At 48.4% G+C, this 4,768-nt stretch overlaps 1 protein-coding gene across 2 annotated transcripts in view; it reads right to left on the bottom strand.

Annotated features, from left to right (window-relative positions):
- The window catches only part of LOC118419211 (poly [ADP-ribose] polymerase tankyrase-2-like), a 135,259-nt gene that overhangs the window by 129,388 nt on the left and 1,103 nt on the right, over positions 1-4,768 (bottom strand). The gene's annotated exons all lie outside the window — the stretch shown is intronic.

Below are 4,768 nucleotides of genomic sequence, written 5' to 3'. Positions count from 1 at the left end.
CTCAGATTCTCGAGAAGAAGTATTCCACATTTTGCGGTTTGCACCTTTCGATTCCTTGCTAAGTGACCTTTCCAACCATAGCAAACTTGCCAGGCCGGAACTTAAAGCCTGAGCTACAATCGCGTTATTAAGTCAGCCCCTACCCGGTGCCGTCACAGGCGGTGCTTAAAAAAAGACGGCTAGCGGTTACGCCTAAACAGGGTCTGTACCGTCAAGAATATCTCGAGAAGGAAGTATCCCAACATTTTGCGGTTTGCACCTTTCAATTCCTTGCTAAGTGACCTTTCCAACCATAGCAAACTTGCCAGGCCGGAACTTAAAGCCTGAGCTACAATCGCGTTATTAAGTCAGCCCCTACCCGGTGCCGTCACAGGCGGTGCTTAAAAAAAGACGGCTAGCGGTTACGCCTAAACAGGGTCTGTACCCTCAAGAATATCTCGAGAAGGAAGTATCCCAACATTTTGCGGTTTGCACCTTTCGATTCCTTGCTAAGTGACCTTTCCAACCATAGCAAACTTGCCAGGCCGGAACTTAAAGCCTGAGCTACAATCGCGTTATTAAGTCAGCCCCTACCCGGTGCCGTCACAGGCGGTGCTTAAAAAAAGACGGCTAGCGGTTACGCCTAAACAGGGTCTGTACCGTCAAGAATATCTCGAGAAGGAAGTATTCCAACATTTTGCGGTTTGCACCTTTCGATTCCTTGCTAAGTGACCTTTCCAACCATAGCAAACTTGCCAGGCCGGAACTTAAAGCCTGAGCTACAATCGCGTTATTAAGTCAGCCCCTACCCGGTGCCGTCACAGGCGGTGCTTAAAAAAAGACGGCTAGCGGTTACGCCTAAACAGGGTCTGTACCGTCAAGAATATCTCGAGAAGGAAGTATCCAACATTTTGCGGTTTGCACCTTTCGATTCCTTGCTAAGTGACCTTTCCAACCATAGCAAACTTGCCAGGCCGGAACTTAAAGCCTGAGCTACAATCGCGTTATTAAGTCAGCCCCTACCCGGTGCCGTCACAGGCGGTGCTTAAAAAAAGACGGCTAGCGGTTACGCCTAAACAGGGTCTGTACCGTCAAGAATATCTCGAGAAGGAAGTATTCCAACATTTTGCGGTTTGCACCTTTCGATTCCTTGCTAAGTGACCTTTCCAACCATAGCAAACTTGCCAGGCCGGAACTTAAAGCCTGAGCTACAATCGCGTTATTAAGTCAGCCCCTACCCGGTGCCGTCACAGGCGGTGCTTAAAAAAAGACGGCTAGCGGTTACGCCTAAACAGGGTCTGTACCGTCAAGAATATCTCGAGAAGGAAGTATTCCAACATTTTGCGGTTTGCACCTTTCGATTCCTTGCTAAGTGACCTTTCCAACCATAGCAAACTTGCCAGGCCGGAACTTAAAGCCTGAGCTACAATCGCGTTATTAAGTCAGCCCCTACCCGGTGCCGTCACAGGCGGTGCTTAAAAAAAGACGGCTAGCGGTTACGCCTAAACAGGGTCTGTACCGTCAAGAATATCTCGAGAAGGAAGTATTCCAACATTTTGCGGTTTGCACCTTTCGATTCCTTGCTAAGTGACCTTTCCAACCATAGCAAACTTGCCAGGCCGGAACTTAAAGCCTGAGCTACAATCGCGTTATTAAGTCAGCCCCTACCCGGTGCCGTCACAGGCGGTGCTTAAAAAAAGACGGCTAGCGGTTACGCCTAAACAGGGTCTGTACCGTCAAGAATATCTCGAGAAGGAAGTATTCCAACATTTTGCGGTTTGCACCTTTCGATTCCTTGCTAAGTGACCTTTCCAACCATAGCAAACTTGCCAGGCCGGAACTTAAAGCCTGAGCTACAATCGCGTTATTAAGTCAGCCCCTACCCGGTGCCGTCACAGGCGGTGCTTAAAAAAAGACGGCTAGCGGTTACGCCTAAACAGGGTCTGTACCGTCAAGAATATCTCGAGAAGGAAGTATTCCAACATTTTGCGGTTTGCACCTTTCGATTCCTTGCTAAGTGACCTTTCCAACCATAGCAAACTTGCCAGGCCGGAACTTAAAGCCTGAGCTACAATCGCGTTATTAAGTCAGCCCCTACCCGGTGCCGTCACAGGCGGTGCTTAAAAAAAGACGGCTAGCGGTTACGCCTAAACAGGGTCTGTACCGTCAAGAATATCTCGAGAAGGAAGTATCCCAACATTTTGCGGTTTGCACCTTTCGATTCCTTGCTAAGTGACCTTTCCAACCATAGCAAACTTGCCAGGCCGGAACTTAAAGCCTGAGCTACAATCGCGTTATTAAGTCAGCCCCTACCCGGTGCCGTCACAGGCGGTGCTTAAAAAAAGACGGCTAGCGGTTACGCCTAAACAGGGTCTGTACCGTCAAGAATATCTCGAGAAGGAAGTATCCCAACATTTTGCGGTTTGCACCTTTCGATTCCTTGCTAAGTGACCTTTCCAACCATAGCAAACTTGCCAGGCCGGAACTTAAAGCCTGAGCTACAATCGCGTTATTAAGTCAGCCCCTACCCGGTGCCGTCACAGGCGGTGCTTAAAAAAAGACGGCTAGCGGTTACGCCTAAACAGGGTCTGTACCGTCAAGAATATCTCGAGAAGGAAGTATTCCAACATTTTGCGGTTTGCACCTTTCGATTCCTTGCTAAGTGACCTTTCCAACCATAGCAAACTTGCCAGGCCGGAACTTAAAGCCTGAGCTACAATCGCGTTATTAAGTCAGCCCCTACCCGGTGCCGTCACAGGCGGTGCTGAAAAAAAGACGGCTAGCGGTTACGCCTAAACAGGGTCTGTACCGTCAAGAATATCTCGAGAAGGAAGTATCCCAACATTTTGCGGTTTGCACCTTTCGATTCCTTGCTAAGTGACCTTTCCAACCATAGCAAACTTGCCAGGCCGGAACTTAAAGCCTGAGCTACAATCGCGTTATTAAGTCAGCCCCTACCCGGTGCCGTCACAGGCGGTGCTTAAAAAAAGACGGCTAGCGGTTACGCCTAAACAGGGTCTGTACCGTCAAGAATATCTCGAGAAGGAAGTATCCCAACATTTTGCGGTTTGCACCTTTCGATGCCTTGCTAAGTGACCTTTCCAACCATAGCAAACTTGCCAGGCCGGAACTTAAAGCCTGAGCTACAATCGGGTTATTAAGTCAGCCCCTACCCGGTGCCGTCACAGGCGGTGCTTAAAAAAAGACGGCTAAGGGTTTACGCCTAAACCAGGTTTGGTACCTTCAAGAATATTTTCGAGAAGGAAGTATCCCCACCTTTTTGCGGTTTGCCCCTTTCGAATTCCTTGCTAAATGCCCTTTCCCAACCATAGCAAACCTTGCCAGGCCGGAACTTAAAGCCTGAGCCTCAATCGCGTTATAAGTCAGCCCCTACCCGGTGCCGTCACAGGCGGTGCTTAAAAAAAGACGGCTAGCGGTTACGCCTAAACAGGGTCTGTACCGTCAAGAATATCTCGAGAAGGAAGTATCCCAACATTTTGCGGTTTGCACCCTTCGATTCCTTGCTAAGTGACCTTTCCAACCATAGCAAACTTGCCAGGCCGGAACTTAAAGCCTGAGCTACAATCGCGTTATTAAGTCAGCCCCTACCCGGTGCCGTCACAGGCGGTGCTTAAAAAAAGACGGCTAGCGGTTACGCCTAAACAGGGTCTGTACCGTCAAGAATATCTCGAGAAGGAAGTATCCCAACATTTTGCGGTTTGCACCTTTCGATTTCTTGCTAAGTGACCTTTCCAACCATAGCAAACTTGCCAGGCCGGAACTTAAAGCCTGAGCTACAATCGCGTTATTAAGTCAGCCCCTACCCGGTGCCGTCACAGGCGGTGCTTAAAAAAAGACGGCTAGCGGTTACGCCTAAACAGGGTCTGTACCGTCAAGAATATCTCGAGAAGGAAGTATCCCAACATTTTGCAGTTTGCACCTTTCGATTCCTTGCTAAGTGACCTTTCCAACCATAGCAAACTTGCCAGGCCGGAACTTAAAGCCTAGAGCTTTAAGTCGCTAGGTGCCTAGAGCCCGTATACTAAAGAATATCTCGAGAAGGAAGTATCCAATGAGCTTGATTTTGAATGCTTCCCAGAAAAAAACACTTTTAAATAACCCCCGGCGGAGGTCACCACACTGCAGGCGACACACGGAAATAGCGGGAACAGGATTCGTGCGCGAAATTCTACCTAGTCAAACAAACATCGTAACCCATGTTATACCACCTCAAAACTTACGAATTCCTCTACTATTCACCACAGTTTCCGACTCGCTGACGCGCACAGAAAAAAATTCTATGGCTTTTCAAGAATTGCGACGTACTATTTTGTGCCCGACCTACGGGGTCGCCCATTAATACTGTGTTCTGCGACCATATACTTCACCCGTCGATCTTGACTGGTTTGGGTAGTAATGAGGTGCACACATAGGAGCGAGTGGGCGTGGTCTAAAAACTACGAAGGGCCAAACGTGCTTTGTGCACCCAAAATATCCCTGTATGTTAGGGCACATAGGTTGGCGACTGATACAGGATTTTGAAGCAGGCTGTGACAGAACCAACCACCGATAAGGATTTAAAACAGTATTTCTTCTACCAAGACAGTTGAACTTTGCAAGAGACGTACAAGATTGTTGTCCAAAATGCCCGACGAATTTAGCGATCGTACGACGATCGCGCAGATTTAATGTGACCGCGCCCTAACCCCACACCATTAGCGATGATCACTGAGTTCAACTCCCTGAATGAAAGTTGGATTGTACATAGATAGCCGATATGAAATTAGAC

Source organism: Branchiostoma floridae, chromosome 7, assembly GCF_000003815.2.
Source record: "Branchiostoma floridae strain S238N-H82 chromosome 7, Bfl_VNyyK, whole genome shotgun sequence".
NCBI classification, from domain to species: domain Eukaryota; kingdom Metazoa; phylum Chordata; class Leptocardii; order Amphioxiformes; family Branchiostomatidae; genus Branchiostoma; species Branchiostoma floridae.
The sequence above is the reverse complement of the archived record's forward strand: the minus strand, read 5'-3'. Positions and strand labels throughout refer to the sequence as shown.